The following is an 18,201-nucleotide window of genomic DNA, read 5'->3' as shown; positions in this document are numbered from 1 at the left end:
CTCCTTCAGATTCTTGGAAAATCAGGGAGAATGAATGATTCTGCACTGTCTCAGAAAAAAAAGTCTTGTTGAGGAGAAAATATTTGGAGGTCCCAAGTCCTTTTGTATTATACTGCCTTTGTAACTGAGACACCAAAACGAATATGTACAAACAGACTTCACAAAACATTAGATAGAAAAACAGATACATCTCATTTTATCTTCTTATCAGCACTCGTTTGGGTATTACATATCTGTCAGATGATGTGACCCATGAGCTCTCTAGACACACTCTTGCTTCACTTTTGATGTATTAAATCAAACATGAATACTGTGTCAATTTTTCATTTGCTATGCTCATTTCTAATATTACTCACATGTCTTCATATAATTCATGGATTCATTTTCATAATTAAGTTGTATTTTTTTCAAGGAAAAATTTATGCATTAGTGTGAGATTAAGAAAAAAATTTGATTTTCTTCCTTAATTAACTATTTTGATGGAGGAATTTGGTGTAGCACAAAAAGATAAAATGTATGTAACAGTTTAAATATATCCATTGAAGTTGATCACATTACTATAGGATTGAATTAATGAGGGAATAAATCAGTGAAATAATACATAATCAAAATGAATATTTAAGATCCAAACCCAGTGTGATAAAATACAAGTCTAAATAGAACATGCATTTCTTTGAAGTAGAATAAATCCATCTTTCTAACTGGTGTGCACACTTTGGGTGATGTTCTTTTTCATCACAGGACAATTTCTCATGCTAAATTTAATCTTGAATGAAACCACATGATGTTCAGAAGGAGCAAAATCAAATATTGGTTTTAAAATGTGTTTTTCAGTGGTAGGATGATATATGTAAATTTATATATTAGAGCCACTGGAACTATTCACGGTGTTTAATGTAGCTGACAACTTTCCTGTAATGCACCTCATAATTTTTTTCAAGATATATGGCAATTGGACTAAAAATACTAAGATGCAAAATAATTATTGACATTTTTTCTCTCAACTGTAATAATGAGAATTATAATTTAAAGATAAAAATGAAACTTTTTAATGTTTTTTTTGACGACGAGAATAAAGCAATTATTGTCATGGAAAATTAAGATCTTTTAACAAATCTTTTGCTAAAAATTAATTAATCTATAAAATCTCATTTCAATGTCCTGTGTGGGCAGGGCCAATCCGATTGACTGAGATGCGATGATGTGAATTGCAGTATGAGAATTCTGTGTGAACTCCTCCTCCCTGGTAACTGTCAGGTGAACAATCACATTTTCAGCCAGCAAGGCAGGAGATCAGGCTTGGTGGTACCAACAGAGAGAGCACGTCTCGAGCCTCCCTGTGCCCTTCATCCACAGGCTTCTGGCAAATTAATTCATCTGCCTGGAAGGAAAAAGCATTGCACGATATTGCAGCATCATTTTTCAGATGTGTTAGTCAAAGCAAATTTTAGAGATAAGCTCACTACTGAATCCAGGAGTAATCTGTGCACGTGCCAAGGGGTGAAGATGTGCCATGGCAGCCCCATCAGAAGAAGCAGGCAGTATATTGGCAGAAAGATCTGCAGTGCTGATAGCACAGCAGGTGCCCTAGCAGTTACAGGCAGGATTTTTGTTACAGGTGAAAGAGCACTTTCTACTCCTTTCTGTTCAACTTTGTGTTCAACTTTGATGTTGTCAGTGTTAAGGAATTTCTTACATCTCCATCCCTTTAGAACTTTGCTAATAACATTTTATGGCTATGTTATACTAATATACCTTACTAAAACGTCTCTTTTTAATCTAACCAAAAAAAAAAGGTATCTGTAATCTAAGCTGATTTCCCTTACAGTAACAAAACTCATCTTACTTCAAACCTTTGATATTTAAAAAGAAAAATGAAAGGTGAAATCAAAAAAACAAATTTTACTTTTGAATGAGTGACTCAAGAAGAATTTATCCAGAAGTTTTTGAGTCTTTTGACTTATTTCAGCTTCATGAGCACCTGAAAAATATCTCATTACTATGCAAGGACTTCCAACCTGGGGACACAGAGCATAGTGAAAACATGGAACAGTTCTTCACAAATGGTACAAAGCAAAAATCCATATATTTTAAGCACATTTTTTATTTTATCTAGCAAGTCTCTAAGGTCATGTGGATGATCTGATACAGCACGTAGATATGGGTGTAGTTCAAAAGGGGGGTTTATGAAGCCTAAGGTTGATCTGTTCACTCTCCTCTTCACAAAAGTCACTTAAAATGATCAGGATGAAAACAGGAATGGAGATGAGTAAATCAGGAGTTCACAATAAATCCTGCTCCTCTACAGCACCTCCTGCTCAAGGTTCAGAAAAACCTGCATTGTCAGGAAAGCTTATAATGGATTATAACTAGACCTTTTCTTGTCTAATAGCTGGAAACTGGAAATATCTACTTCACAGTAGGTAACCAGTCTGTAAAAAAGCCAATAAAAAGGAGCTTGCCTCCTGAGTTTGTTTGGCACACATGGGAGGGAGGGATGGGGAATCACTGCCTCCTGCAGATGTGTTACACAGTGCTGAACAGGGACCAGTGCTGTGAGGGTGTGTTCAACTTTTCAGGGCTAACTGAAGGTTATCTTTTTCATTCTTTTGATCTTAATTTAATTTTTTATTCTTAGTTTTGTCCTTGTAATACTTGCAGTACTTGATTGTGTACTGCAGCAGCAGGGCCTTTTTCCTGAACTCTCTCACAATCATGAGAAGTAGAAAACACAAACTTAAGTTCTAAAAGCATAAAGAATAAAGAATACTATGAGCCCTGAAGGTTGTAGAATTCTTAATGATAATATTACCATTATTCCACATGCTACAGTAGCCTATAAACTATGCCAACTTCAGGTGTGACTGAATCTTTTATTCAGTTTCTGTTTTCAAGAATCTTTGGCCTGGGAATGACAGGAGTGCTTAAAGCCAAAATAGCAGCATTTTTAGCAGTAAGAATAGAGAACTGGTAATAGAAAGGAGCTCTTTTTAGATCCTCTGTGTTTCCTTTACCTGTGGATTCTTAATACCTCCTGGAAATAACCTAGATGAATAAAATACCTGTCTATAAAGTGCCCCTTTCTGTGCTTTTTTTACAAAAAATGAACGCTGTCTTTGAGATACAGTCCTTTAATGCTGCCAAAATTATTTTTTCTTCTGCACTCCTATTACGATACCTGCCTGACCAAAAGATGTCAGGCTCGGCAGGACAGTGAATAAAAAATTTGAAAGCTGATAAATCTGGAAGTCTCATTTAGTAACATTTACTGCTTTTAATTTAAGCCACTTTTTTTCCTGAGATTTTTCCTGGCTTCTGGTTTTGGCTACCCAAATCACACTACAGACTTGTGTTTAATGTGCAGAATACAATCTCCAGTATGGTCACAAACATAAGTGTCAGTAATCACAACAAGGTCATTTGTACATTCCTTACAGAGATGTTCTGGATGATGATCCAAGAGCAATGAGGAAGCTCTTCTGGGATTTGCCACAAAATGCTCTGAATATGGACCCTCTACACTGATGTGCTTCTTTTCACCTTCAGATTAAATGTTTTCCACATTATCTGGGATCTGCTGTGGATTATCTACGTCTGTTTAAATATGCAGCCTTCTGACAGTTGTAGGAGAGTTCATGGCAAACACAAACACATCTCTGTTGAATTCGTATTCATTTGCTAAGTCAAGGTTTGTTCTCCACACACTCAACCTTAGATAACTTAGAAACCATTTTATCTCTGTATAACTCCTTGATAGCTGCAATCAGTGGGGTCATTTTAGTGACTTTTGTTTTCCAGGGTCTAGTCCTCTGGTTTTCTGAAAGAACTGTGATTGGGGAGATGGGATGTATTAGCTCTTCTGAAAGGCTGTAAAATGTCAGGGGGAAAAGTAAAACTACTTTAGGGTGTAGTGTAAATCAAAACTGGGATTAGCACTTAAATCTTTTTGCAAGGAAGTCTCTTTACATTCAGTCCTTGTACACTACAGTCAAAAGGAATGACAAATGTTTATTTAATACAAGTGTGCAATATTTCTGCATAGGACACAAAAGGAACTGCTCAGTGCACATGAAATGTGTAATATGATTCCTGAAGTTGTGCTGTAGTACTGTAGCAGCTACATAATGAATTGTTTGCAGAGAGGTTATCTGGTTTCCTGCTTACTTAAACAGTCATCAAACATAAACAAACAAACCATTTAAAGTGTCTTTTGTAAAGGCCCTTTTGCTTTCAATCACTTTTGTGCACAGGAAAGATGATGAACTGACTACCCTTAAAAGCTAAATATTTAATCACTGAACTTGCAGCTACAAATTATCTTCTGTTCATAACCCTTTCAATGAGCCTGTATTCTACCTTTGAATGAATGTATTGAAGTATTTAATATAGTTATTTATTTATTTATTTATTTATCTTAACAAGTACTGACAAAAATCTTCTTTAAAATAGAATATTCTAGCAATATTGTAAGCTTTACTTGGGATGGGTGTATAGCATTTTTTCCCTTGCAATTAATAGCTACATTTTGCATCTCAGCTCTTCCTCTGAGATGTTACTTTCCTTAGGTGCACAGGTTTTACCTGCTTTAAAATTTGCAATATAATTTTCAGTGTATTACAGATGTTTGCAGTATAAGACAATAAAACCAAGACAAGATTGAAAGAGAGCTAAGGTATTGCAGTAGCCTAGGCAGTTTTCTAGAGCTGTTCACAGGAGTGTGCTTGAGTGCTGATAAGACACTAACTATATTAAAAAGACACGGGCAGAGCATAAGTATTGTTTTTCCTTTTCAGGCACTAAAGGATGATTCCTCCACACATTAGCCAAAAATGCAAAACCAAGGAACATTTTGTACATATTAAAGTTTTCACAATGTACATCTTAAGAGAGTTATTTTTTTCTTTAAAGATAAATTAAGTACATCTGGTATTTTAACTTCTCTTTATTGTTTCTAAACTCATTAGAGACTGATTGCTTAGAAATCACAGCTGTTTGATGAGGTCAATAGGAGCCGAAAAACCTATACAGGCCAATTTAACGCCTCATAATTGGTAATGCAATTTGGAATGTAAACTCCTTCACATTTAGAGAGATACAATGTTTGTAGAGGAAAAAACCAAATACACTGAATAGATATAGTTGTGAGACATGTCATTTACCTTGGTGGTCCTTTTTCCTGCTTGACCTTTATTGTGTGTTTTATTTGTTTTAATGGGTCCTATGACCTTGGAGGGGATTGAGGTGTTCTTCCTCACCCCCTCACTAAAAAAAGGTACCACTTGAAATAAACTGCTCTATTTAAACTATAGGCCAAAAATATTTTTCTTTTTGCCAAATGAGGTCATCACCTCCATGGTACATCTGGCCTCTTATCTTCCTGGCACTTTTACTTCTAACCTCAAACTGCTGTGCCAGTGCCAAAAGAGTAGAGCCACTAGAAAATGGTATTGTCATTGTCAGCAAATGGAAATAAATTTGCACCCTACTATGGCCTGAGAAAGACTGTATGATAAAGCATATATCATATGTTATTCAATGTTATTCCTAAAATGGGAAAAGCCAAATTTTCAAGGAAAGAACACCAATCTTCCTAGATACATAAAGTTTAACTTTTATAGTATATACTATGTACATCATTAGCTATAACAGGTAAAAATATTTCATTTTTGACAGATTCATGTAAGCATTGTTCTGGTAAAGAATATTTAAAGCATGTGTAATGTAATCTCTGCAAACTCTGATTCACTCTAGACTGACTAGCACATAAAGTGTAAAGGTGGGACTTAGTGTTATGGGTAGATTTTCTACAGGGACTGGACAAGTCATGCAGGTGAAACAGTCTACATTATATGGGAACTTCAATATCTACATATAACAGGGAAGAATGGAAACATTTTTTTACAGTTAGATGAATCTAAATGAGTACACAAATAATCTGCAGAAAATTAGGAAAATTATAGTCTAACTATATCTAAAAATAGTTAACACATTCTCTATTGAAAGATCAGCTGTTAGATTGATGGCATCCTATGGTACACTGTGCAATGAAAACATTACAGAAGAGTAGTTTTGCAAGTATTGGTGAGACTCTGAGAGCAGCTTGTATTTCACAGCCAAGACTTATCCAGTATCCAGGACAGGATTTTACTTTTCTTCTCCCTTTTCCCTTGTTAAATCCTCCCCCTCTCTGCCAGTGAGTGTGTGCTGTCGAATCCGATCCGCAGGCCAGGGGGATTTCAGTCCAGCTTTTTCAGGGAGCCGCGGATCCACACAAAGTTGGCTGATGTGCCATTCAGCATCCCGGCAGCTCCCTCTCTTCACACTCGCAATGGCAAAGCTTTGTGCGGATGCACTGCTGGATGCTCTGAACTAAAACCGTCTGGGGGAACTTTGCAGGTTCTGGACAGCCTTTTAAAGGTAAGGATGCGAAAATAGGCGTGCTGGAGAAGGAATCTGCCGGTGGAGAGCGCGGCGCGTTAGTGCTGTGCAGGCTGCATCTTAAGTCTCCTGCTCTGATGCAGGAGTCTGCGAGCAGTAGGTGGGAGGGGATGCTTTTGTACTCGAAATAAGAAGCCCCACATTAAGTGTTATCGCAGTGACTACTTTGGAGCTTGTGACAAACGGTGCCGTGATCAAAGCTTTCTGAAAATACCTCTGTCAATTATTTATCCGCTCCCAAGTTAAACCTAACTGTATTAAAAACAGCAGTAGAGGCCAGTAGCCCAAAGCTGCAAGGTGCTTTGAACATCTCTTCTCTTGCTGCTTTTTGAAGTCCCCTTATTGCAGTCAGTTTGGTTGAATACTCTTGAGAGAGCATTTCATGCACACTTATCTCTACTGGAACCTTTTCTTTTTCTACAATCCACCAAGGAACAGTATGTTTTAACAATAAAAGGCCATTTTTAATGCTTAAATATCATACTGTGCTTAAGTATATTTTAAAAGACTACTTTTAGAGCCATATAGATGCCTGTGCATTTAGGTTATAATTGGCTTTCATTCAAATGTTATAATACGTGAAGACTTCACTAAAATGTATATTAAAATTTAATTTCACTTGTAAAGCAGTTGAGGCTTTCTGCTTAAAATAATCTGTATTAGTAAGGTTGTTTTTACTTTTGGCTGTATCTGCTTCATCCCTTCATGTATCTGGCTGTTTCAGGTTAATATGATATCAAATGTCAGAATAACATGAGAAAATTCAAATATTGATGATGCTCATAGACTATTTGGGGGTTTACTACTTTGATGATAAAGTGGCTTTTGTTTTGTAATATTTTCCAAGTTTTTCCAGTATTGTTTATTCTCAAAATAGAACATGAAGTACATAGTGTTTTTCAAGTTTACTCAGGAAGTGTTTTAACAAACAAACAGTACCCCAGCTTCTGTAGATTTATAGTGGCATGTATATTAGACAAATGTTTGTGGCAGCATGAATTACTTCTTAAAAAGTTTCCACCTGACAATAACTCTGAAAACCTTTATTAGGAAAAAAGTACAGAATGCTTGTTTTCCCCAATCTTTAAACATTTCTTTTCAAATAAACTTTTTTGAAATTTAGTGTGTAATTTTCATCTTCTTAGAATTGCATGCCCAGGCTGTTATGGTTTTTTTCTGCTCTTTCTTGTGGAAGTATTTGACAGTTATTACCATTCATTTTCCAATCTGAGTCTAGAGTAAGTTAAACCCCAAGTTGATATCAGATGAATTTTTCATTTTAAATGAGGTGTTCCTGGTAATAACATGAAGCAGAAAGTATGATTTTTTGCATACCACTGTTAGCATAGTTCATAGAAAGTATAAAAAGAGATTATATATTTTAATAATTAAATGACTTATGGAATTGCAGATTGATATTTTCAATGGATTTTCATTACAGTTTCTGCCATTGAGGCAATGTGAGGGCTTTGAGAAAGATGGAGTGCTGTAATTACCAGGTGCACATGTTCATTAATCCTTCCTATCTAGAAAAAGCTTCAAGTTCTTTTCCAGTGGCATATTCGTAAAGCTATAAATATCTGAATTGTGTCAGCCAAGAAGTCACACAGAATGGAGGCTCTTTTTGAGTTCAATTTCATGCACTGTTGCTTTGGTCTTGTGAGGGAGTGCTTTGAATTCTTCATGATGGATATTTGTCTTCTTCCTTATAAAAGTTCAGAAAACAAACAGTTAGGTCATAGATTAGTTAGTCTGAAGTATGTGTGAATAAATTAAAATAAGTATTCCTGAGCATAAAAATATGTAAAAAATATCTTTCTTATGTGAAGACAAAACAGAAGAGTTGCTAAGATAATTTTGAATATTAAACATAACATTTTAGTAAACAAATTAGGAAAGCTAGAGTTTAAAGTTAGGAAAAAGGATGCTAGAGGAACATCTACAATATTCTGCTTTTTTTTTTTTTCCTTTATCTATATACTGGCAGGTTAAATAGCATGATGATGAAATACTGCAGTTTTATTTTCTGACTTCCTTTTAAATACTCTAATATAATTGTCAGTCTTTAACTATATGAACAGAAAGATTAGAAATCCATTTGTATCTCTGTCTATTTCCTTGTGGATGTTTATACATAAGCATTTAGGTATTGTATTTAATTACACAGAATTAAAGGTAATTTTCATCAGATGTTATTTTTAATAGATATTTTAGGCATGCAATGGCATCTTTATAATGTCTATATATAATTTTTCTATGAACATGCATATATGTGTGTGCACCTTTTGAAAATATTATTGTTAGCATTAACTGGAACTGCACTGAAATGTTGATTTTGCAGTCAACTCCCTGTCTCCAACCTGCCATTTGACATATAGGACTGTTTCAGGACTACACATCTATTTGTTTGAAAAGCACTAAACTATCTATTTCCTTCAGTCACAACTGTCAGTAATTTTAGACTCCCTAAGAAGTTCAGCATTAAGGTCTTTTTGATTGTGAAGTTATTTAGCTTTTTTCGTCTCTTCTTCCAATGAGCTCAGAAAATCTCAAATAACAGGGATTGAGAAGAGGTCATACCTTGCTTGCACGTGAAAATGGTAGTTGTTAAAAAAATAAGCTTGAAAGAAGGTATAGATGTTGCCTGTAGATAGTGCACTTCATTCAGATTACCAGCCTTCATGAATTGCTGAGATCCAGTGCTTCCCTCCTGTCCTACAAAAGTGGGTGAAGACCTAATGTTTTGGATTTTTATTTTCCTCAAATAAGTAAAAAAAAAACCCATCACTGTGTCTCTGCATTATTTAGAGTAGAATGCATACAGAGGGTGAAATGGCAGGAGGCTGGGTGCTGTGGCTGGGCTCTGGGGTGTGTGAGATGAGCCTCCCCTCCCCGAGGGAGCTGTCCAGCAGCAGCCCAGAGCACGCTGCCCTCACCCCTGTCTCACAGCTTTGGGCAGACATGCAGTAATTACATCTCAGGATGTTCCCTTCCAGAGAGCTGTGAGTTAGATACGAAATATATTACCTGGTGTGGATCATGGGCAACTTCTTTAATGGTTTGTGGGATTTGGGAAATCCCACCCTCTCAGATAGTCTCTCAGTGCAGCTTCTTGACAAGGTAGGATTTGGGCACAGTAACAGTGACATGGTTTCACCTAACATTTTTATGTTAAATAGCATAATTTTTGATAAAGATACTATATTGACTTATCATGGCAAGGTTTTAGTAGCACAGGGGCACAGGAGTGACTCCTGTGAGAAGCTGCCCAAAGCTTGCCCCATGTCCAGATGAGCCAATGCCAACTGGCTTCGAGAAGGACCCACCACTGGCCAAGGCCAAGCCCATCAGGGACAGTGGTTACACCTCTGGGATAATATATTTAAGAAGTAGAGGGGAAATTTCTGTGCAACAGCAGCTGGCAGAGAGAGGTGAGAATGTGAGAAGAACAACTCTGCAGAACACCAAGGTCAGTGAAGAAGGAGGGGGGGGAGGTGCTCCAGGCATCAAAGCAGGGATTTCCCTGCAGCCTGTGGTGGAGACCACAGTGTTCCAGCTGTGCCCCTGCCATGCCCATGGCAATAAATTGAGCTAATTTCCCCAACTCGAATTTGTTCTGCCCATGGCAGTTAATTGGTGAGTGATCTCTCCATATCCTTATCTCAAACCAAGAGACTATATTTATCTCACCTTCCTGGCTGAGGAGGTAAGAGATATAATGACTTTGGTGGGCACCTGGCATCCAGTCAGAGGCAACCCACAAGAGGTATGTATTTAACACTATACTTTTTTTTTCTTGCATAGTGACAATTTTTTTTCACTGTTATATTGATTATTCAAAGAATATATCTTTTTCATACTAGCAGTCTCTTTGTCTACCTCATTTTGGTAGGGTTTTAAATTTATTTTTAGCTTAGTAACTCTTGGATTATTTCTTCTTGGTAACAACCTGCAGCAAGACTAAAATCACATTTAGGCACAACTTTTTTCAGGTTCATCAGTTCTAACAATTTGCAGGGAAATCCCCCTTCCCTTCCCTTCCCTTCCCTTCCCTTCCCTTCCCTTCCCTTCCCTTCCCTTCCCTTCCCTTCCCTTCCCTTCCCTTCCCTTCCCTTCCCTTCCCTTCCTTCCCTTCCCTTCCCTTCCCTTCCCTTCCCTTCCCTGTGCCCATTTCTGGCTCATCTCACCCACCAGCATACCCAAGACCTTCTCGGCCAGAAGGTCTTGGCTCATCCCCCAGCCTCTGTTGTTACCAAGGCTTGCTGGTATCTTCATCTCATTCCATTCCTGCTTGATGTTATCTCTATTTTCTTCCCTGATTTGGTTTTGGCCACCAGTGGTGTCTTCTTAGTCTTGGATCATCAGAAAACAGCTAACATGTTGCTTCTACATCCAGCATGCATTTAAGGAAGATTAATGACGTTATACTGTAAATATATTCTGTCTTGGATACATTTTACTGATTTGTTTGATTTCTTTTTGTTTTCTTCTCTTTATCCATTAAAAAAAATGGTTGATAGAACAGATGAGTACACACTTTTGCATTTTTGTACTTATGGACAGCATAACAATTGTAAAATTAGCTGAAATTATTTATGGGTGAATAGAGCCTTCCTGACGTTTTTTCATAGATTCTAATTTTCCAGCTTCATCTTCCAAAATGCTGACTATTTACTCAAAGCCCCATGTCAGGACAGAATGAGAAATTATATTGTGCAGAAAGCAGTAAAACACCTTCACATTATGTTAAGTACACTGGTTAGCATGCCGGTGCAATTTCATTGATGGACATTGAGTATGGGGTGAATTTGATCAAGTTAGAGTGGTTTAATAAATGGCCATGCCTTTTGCAATGTAATGTTTTTTTAGTCTAACTTCTGTGTAGCCAGTAATGAAAATTTGCATTGCCTCTAGCAAAAGAAGGAGCTCAGGCTCCATCTCTTACTTTTTGGATGAATGTAACTTAATCTCTAGGCTATAAGATAATAAGGGAGGGCCCTGTTTTTAAGAGAAAAATGGGAGCCATAATTGCTTTTTGCAAGAAACCCAATTCTATCAGTTTGTGTTAGGCATATTCTGAGAAAACCTCTGGGTTAAGCCCCCATTTTTGGCACTTAGTGCAGCCTGCATTTTATGTGGCAGGAGCAGGATGCATGTGCGGGATTAGCCCGTCTGTACATCCCAATGGCAGCCTTGAATATTTCTGGGTAAAATCTGAGATCTGGACTCTGGTTGTGCATGTGGTAGTCATCAGACTTTTCAGCTATGTTAAAATGATAGTATGCATTATTGTCAATACATAATTATTTTCAAATGCATTTTTTTCTGCATAAGGCTAGAAAGGGATATAGATAGTATAATTTTGGATGGCAGAAGAAGATTGTAATAGGTAATATCACGTATATCTGCTTCTTTTCTCATAGATTTTGCTTCTGTTTTGAATAACTTATTGAAATTGTGCTCTATATGTATGGCACTTTTTATTGGGTCTTTTTTTTGGGGGTTTTTTTTAAAGCTTTTGGCTTGATTTCATTACTCATTTTCTTAGTGTTTCTTCTGTGTCATGTTACCAACCTTTGAAGCTTTTTGTACAGCATTAACCACAAGAATTTTTCTTCCTTCTTGACAAAATCATTAAGCTAAGAGGCCAAGGCATTTTGCTACCTGTGTTGTGATAAAAGTTGTGGTTATAATGTAGTAAATGTGCTGACCTTGGTCTGACTAATGGTAGCAAAGTGACCACCATATTACACATCCCAGTATGGACTGTAATCAACTACCAATGGTTTGTACCAAGTGCTTTGTACCAACAGCCTTAATATTAGTGGGCAATATCTGGGCTCTGACTGTCTTTGTGGATGACCATAACCAGCCTGATGCATCTTTAGATCATCCAACATCTGCACCTACCTCAATTTCACAGAAACAGCTGCCGTCACCAGCTCTCTGACAGTCAGTGCTATCAGGAAACCTCTGCTAAGTTTCTATGCCCAAGTCAGAATAGAACCAGAAAGGAAAAAAAACCTCTTTTTCTGCTCTCCTTTATTCACATTAGAAAGTGAAAATATTGTGATCCTTTTCTCATCTTGCCCTGTCCCTTCTCATCACTTGCCTTAGTTATAACACAGATACAGATTGGAGGAACTGCCATCTCAAAGCCTCACCCCTTTCTGTCCATCACCTATTAGCTTTTTTGTTGCTTCTGGGAATGAAGATGAGCACAAATATATATATATATAAATCTTTAGAGATGAACCACTCATAAATATAATTAGAAATTTTTAAACATCTAAATTTGTGCTTTCACTGTCCTTGACACTGCCTCCACAAGTACAGATGTTCTGTTTGGAGACCATATACTCTGGACTTTCTCTCCAGTCAATTAGAGAAGATAAAACCTGTGCCAGAAATTCCATATGCAAAGTAATTTTACCTGTTTTCATCCTTTTTTGACTTTGTATCTTATGATAGCTCTTTTTTTTTTTTTTTTTTTTAACAGAAAGAGGCTACTCTTCAAACCTTAGGAGTAAGAGGAACATATTACATTTAAAAAAATTTCTCTGCAATATTCGTGAGGTAGCCAGGATGAGTGATGTGTTAATACCTATAACTTATTATATTTGTTCATATAAATTTATGCTTATTTAAGTTCAAATTTTAGTTCATAAACGCATTATTAGCAATATGATGAAAGCAACAAGGTGAGAAAAGACAGGAAGCAGATGTGAGATCCTCTGAGGGGTTTCTCTTGACCTGGAGCATTATTTCTGACAGAGTTACAGGACAGATGCAAAGCTGGAGTAGCAGGTACACGCTTTCTCTTGTGTTGTCTCCTTCTACAGTATGTTACCTGGTAAATTGTAGTCTGCCCTTTTGTGTTTATTTTATGGAGATTAAAAGGTGTTGGAGATTTTGTGAGTGAGTTAAGAATTATGTAGAACTATAAATTTCACAAGAGTTAACGAAATGTCAAGTCAATGAGATTTATCAGACATCCTTATGCAAAATGATATTTATAGATAGAACGTTTATAAGTTGAATTTACTTACAGCATTGACATTAGTGAAACTTTAGCAATTTCTCCCTCTTCCACTTTTTAAGCTGTATGTTTATAATTAATGTAGTCCTTATGGATAACTAATCACTATATTTCTAAAATCTTTAAATACATTTTTTTTTAATTTAAGTAATTATAAGTTACAATACTTTATTCCACTTTTTTTTCTTATGTATACTAAATGTTTTAAAATGTGAGAATCATGGAAAAATTGGTCATGCAGACTCTTGACCACATTTTGAGATTATTTATTCCAACTAGAATTTTACAGGGAAACAGCAGAGCCACTGAATGTCAGCAGTAGCATGCTTTGCTGAACTTAAAACACCTCTGCTTTCTATTTTCATGAGAACCAGTGGGTTTGATGCCAGGGAAGTTTAACTGATACTAAATATAGCATCAGTTAGAGGGCATATTGAGTAACATTACAGTGAGCTTCAAATGTTACCGTCATTCATAAGATTTTCTAGTCTATTTTATGACTTGCACATTCTGGCAGAGTTGCTCTTATTATTCATGACAAGAAAACCTAACATCAGCAGTTTCTTGACAACGACCCAGTTTTAGTAAAAAGAGCATACTAGAATTTGTCTTAATGTCTATAGTGCCTAACCCCTTTATTAGTGCAACATTTCATGCAGTGCAGCCTTAGGTTTTCCCTTGCCTCCTGCTCCCTGTGCATTCTATATTTCTTACAGGATATAAAGGCTTTCATAGTGGCTAAATTACAGAAGTAAAAATGGACTCATCCCAACACACATATTGTCTTAAGGGTTTGACCAGTTTAGAAATGCAGTTAAATATGCTTCCACAGTATGCAGTGGATGACCTACTGGCCATTTCAGTTTTTGCTTTTGGAAAGATGATGTTCAGTTTACTCTCCTGGTTCTTTGCTGTAATGTGGAAATAAGCTGCCACAGATGGTACATATGACATTGTAAGTAATCTTTTTAGAAACACAAAATGATATATTTCTTTAATATGAATTCATTTCTAGATGATAGTTTCTGATCTCTAAGCAGAAGAGTCTTTCAGATTTTAATGAGGCTTTTCATTCCAGGCTTCAAATGAAACATATCTACCAATCTTGTTCATATGCTTTATGAATGTGTAGTTTGTACAAAAAAAATTTAAAATATATATATATTTCAAAGTTTTTTTAGCATGTAATTATTTTATTTTGTCAGGAAAAATGCCTAAAATGCTAATATCATTACTTGATTGATTAATCAGTTATTTTGATTTTTGTGTCTTAAGCATCTTCAAAGTTAGCAAACTGTATGTGAGTGTTATGTGCTTTGTTTTGTTCCATTTGTTGTTGTAAAAGGGGAAAAAAAATGCCCCAGTCAGCAAAATGAAGTCTATAATTTCTTCTCATATTTAGAGCATAAGAGGAGTCAAATCCCTTGTTTCTTGATCTCATACTCAGTGTAATATTTTTTCCCACTGAATATTGCAATTACTTAAACCTATTGATCTTGTCAGTGTACTGAACCACTGTTTGAAGAGATGTTTCTCTTCAACAGCATTAAAAATTTTAGCTTCCTGATTTATTTTCCTACACATGGCATGAAAATTAATAATTAAGGAACCCTAGATGCAGTAATTTTTATTTGATTGGAGTTTATAATGCTGCCTCAGTAAATCATGATTCTGTGATTTAAATGAAATGTGATTTTTTCCCATGCAAGCATACTAAATGTTCTTTTGACTTCAGTTGAGCTTAAATATGTATATGAACAAGAGGGAATGGGCAATGTGACTGAAGAAGCAAAGGGTACTGCATCTTAAAAATATACATAATTAAAGAATCAGAGCACAGCAAAGTCAGCTTTAAGGAAGCCTGAGGATGGCAGAGTGGGAATAGAAGAAAATGCAAGATTTACTATAGTGCATATGGAAAATCTGTGACAAGAAAGAACTTTAAAAGAGCTGTCTAAAACTCTAGGAGGCTGAGGTTAGAGTGGCACCACAGTGGAGGAAAAGATCTGGAGGGCTGCATAATATTCTGCCTTCCAGGCTGGTGACGAATCAAGGATTGATCTTCTGAGTGCTGACCCTGAGGATGACTTAGATGGAAGGGATCCCATATTTCATCTTGGAAAGACAGAGTCTTAACACTGTGGAGTTTAACAGATATTCAACAGACCACCAGGGCAAAATGTCCCTTTTCTGAACTGTCTTGTGACATCTTGGTCATTCCTCTCAAAGGAACTTCATAGCTCCTGATTACATACTGTGGGAAATACCTGGCAGACAGGAGCAGCTTCCTTAGCCCCTTGCCTTCAGGAGACCACTTTAGTGTTCTCGGAGCTGGATGCGTAAATAACTGCTAAATAAAGCATGCTTAGTTCCATATTGACTTGGAGCACACTGATCTGTGAAACAGAACATTTGTATTTCATTTAAAATTGTTTACTACTTCTACACAAGAGAGCTATGTAGGCTGTGAAGGGATTGTTGATGAGGACATAGTGAGGCCTGTGTTACATTTTGAGAATATTGCTGAACTTTTTGACTGTAAACTCTACCCGTCAAGAATATAAACAGGATTGTGCTGCAGCTGCAGATTGCATCTGGCCTGCATAAGCATATTTAGACAAATTGTGCATGATTTGCATGTTTTTATTTGAAACCTCCATCTCCCATTATACAGCATTTTCCTGTAATACTGGGCTGTAGCCAGGCAAAGAGAATGAGGAAGCTGTGGAGAGGCAATCAGATATTTAAAGGGCTGGGCCATAGGAATCCCCATCTAGATTATTTCAATAAGCTGGATAATTTTTTGTAACTCCAGAAAGTTTATAAAGTGATTCTTAAGGGTTACACGTCTGTGTGCAGTGTGGAATGAAGACTATAACTGAATGCAAGTGTGCATTCAGTGAAAAAAAACTGACATGGGAAATTAGGAGTAAGGAAGAAGAGCTTGGTGCAGTGAGAAGTAGGTTAGACTCCTGAATGTTTAGTGTGGTGTAAGACAAGAAAGGATGGAAATTAGATGTCAATGAAATAAAAATTTTAGTTTTCAAACAAAATTTTACAGTGGTGTAAAATGGAGGCAGAAAGGAAAGAAATACATACTCCAAAACAAGAAGATGAAAACACTGTTTCTTGATGTCCACTGTCTCAGAGGGATGAAGGAAGGAGACAACACAGAATATAAAGGGGAGGTAGATATCTTCCTTTGAAGGCTGGGCAAAGTCATATTTGTGCATGGCAAAGGTGTTCCTGGAAAGAAGTAATATCAGAGTGTATCTTGAGTCAAAGACAGAAATGAGAGATAGATGAATGTTTTGGTAAAATGCTAAAGCCAGGCAGTTGTTACTTCACAGTTGTTAACTCACAGGAGTGTCAGGGAATTGAGAAGATGGGATTTCTGAAGTCCTACTTTGTCCATCAACTTAAAGAAAGTCACCTGCTGTGAAGCTAACATCTCTATTGCATAAATATATCAACACAGTTTGCAGTATTTTACTTATGCATGTCTCTCATCTAGAAGTTATGTTTCACTATTTTTTGGATGACTCTGCCTAAGTTGCTTATGGCACTCATCTAAAAGTTGCAAGTAAGTAACAGAAGAAAAAACCCTCTCTTTAATAGCCTGGATAAAACTGTTGTACCATTACTTTTACTTGGTCTCTCAAGTAGTTTTTATTCAGGCTACTGCAGTATTTATGCTCCAATTTACAAGGGATGGAATTAGCTTTTCTTTTTACTGGTTTTTTTTGGGTTTTTTTTTTTTGCCTTTCTCCAGCTGGAGGACTGAACTTCGTAGCTGTGGTGCATCAAAAATGCATCCAGTATTAACATCTGCCTAGCTTCATCTTTTCACCCTGATGATAGATCCCTGGGTTTCCCAGAGCCTTGCAGTGGAACTACTCCCACATTTCCCTTTGTAGTGTAACAAAAGATATCAAACAATTCCCAGTCTTTAAAGTTAAATGTATTAGAGCAAAAACCAATAAACTAGAAAGAGGTGGATTTTAAGATATAGAAAAGTGACATCTACTGAGACAGATTAAACAAAAGTATGTAAAAAAAGAATCTTCTTTTTGGTTACTGTGTGATTGTGTGTTGGTCCTTTCCTGCATCCTTCCCTATGGGTCCCATGACTTTCAGTGTCTTCTTAGTTGAATGAACTCTAAAATGTCCCTCAGGGTTCTTAGGAAGCTTTCCTTTCTTCTGTTGTCTTTGTGCTGAAAAGAAACCTGCTCACTGCTGACAGCACAACCCAACTCCGCTCAAAGGTTTGCAGTTTGCTCTCTTCTGGTTGCTTTCAGTGTTGGTTGTGCCTATTTGCCCTGCTCTGCACCCTGAAATTTCAATTTCAGGCTGGGGAACCAAGCCACCTGCTTTTGTCCTGCAGAGTGAAAACACAGTTCTGTAGCCAGTACCCTGCAGGATTCCTCCCATACTGCCCAGCTTGCCTTGCATTTAAAGCAGTGTAGTACACAGTACCTGCCCAGTAAGTTCTACAGCAGCAAACACTGCTACCATCTGTTACATACACATACAAGATAAGGTTGTTTATATGTGTATATTTTATATCATATACTTATATAGGCACCTATGAAGTTAAGGGTTTTGATAGTGTTTAATGTTAAATTGGTCATCTTAGAGAAGTTTGGAACAGATTAGCAGGGTGCCTAAGGTATAGGGAAAGATAAAATACCTAGAATCCTGGCGTTGATCAGATTATGTGTCCA

At 36.7% G+C, this 18,201-nt stretch overlaps 1 protein-coding gene across 16 annotated transcripts in view; it reads left to right on the top strand.

The window, feature by feature from the left end:
* DMD (dystrophin) overlaps positions 1 to 18,201 on the top strand; it is a 1,151,138-nt gene that overhangs the window by 636,599 nt on the left and 496,338 nt on the right. The window contains exon 1 of one of the 16 annotated variants that reach the window (XM_021553016.3): positions 6,244 to 6,417. The exons of the other annotated variants lie outside the window; for them this stretch is intronic. The gene's annotated coding sequence lies outside the window, so the exon portion shown is untranslated. Of the gene's footprint in view, positions 1 to 6,243; positions 6,418 to 18,201 lie in introns of those variants that run through there. 16 annotated transcript variants of the gene reach the window in all.

Source organism: Lonchura striata, chromosome 2 (genome assembly GCF_046129695.1).
Source record: "Lonchura striata isolate bLonStr1 chromosome 2, bLonStr1.mat, whole genome shotgun sequence".
Lineage (NCBI taxonomy): Eukaryota > Metazoa > Chordata > Aves > Passeriformes > Estrildidae > Lonchura > Lonchura striata.
This window is presented reverse-complemented; position numbering and strand designations above follow the sequence as displayed.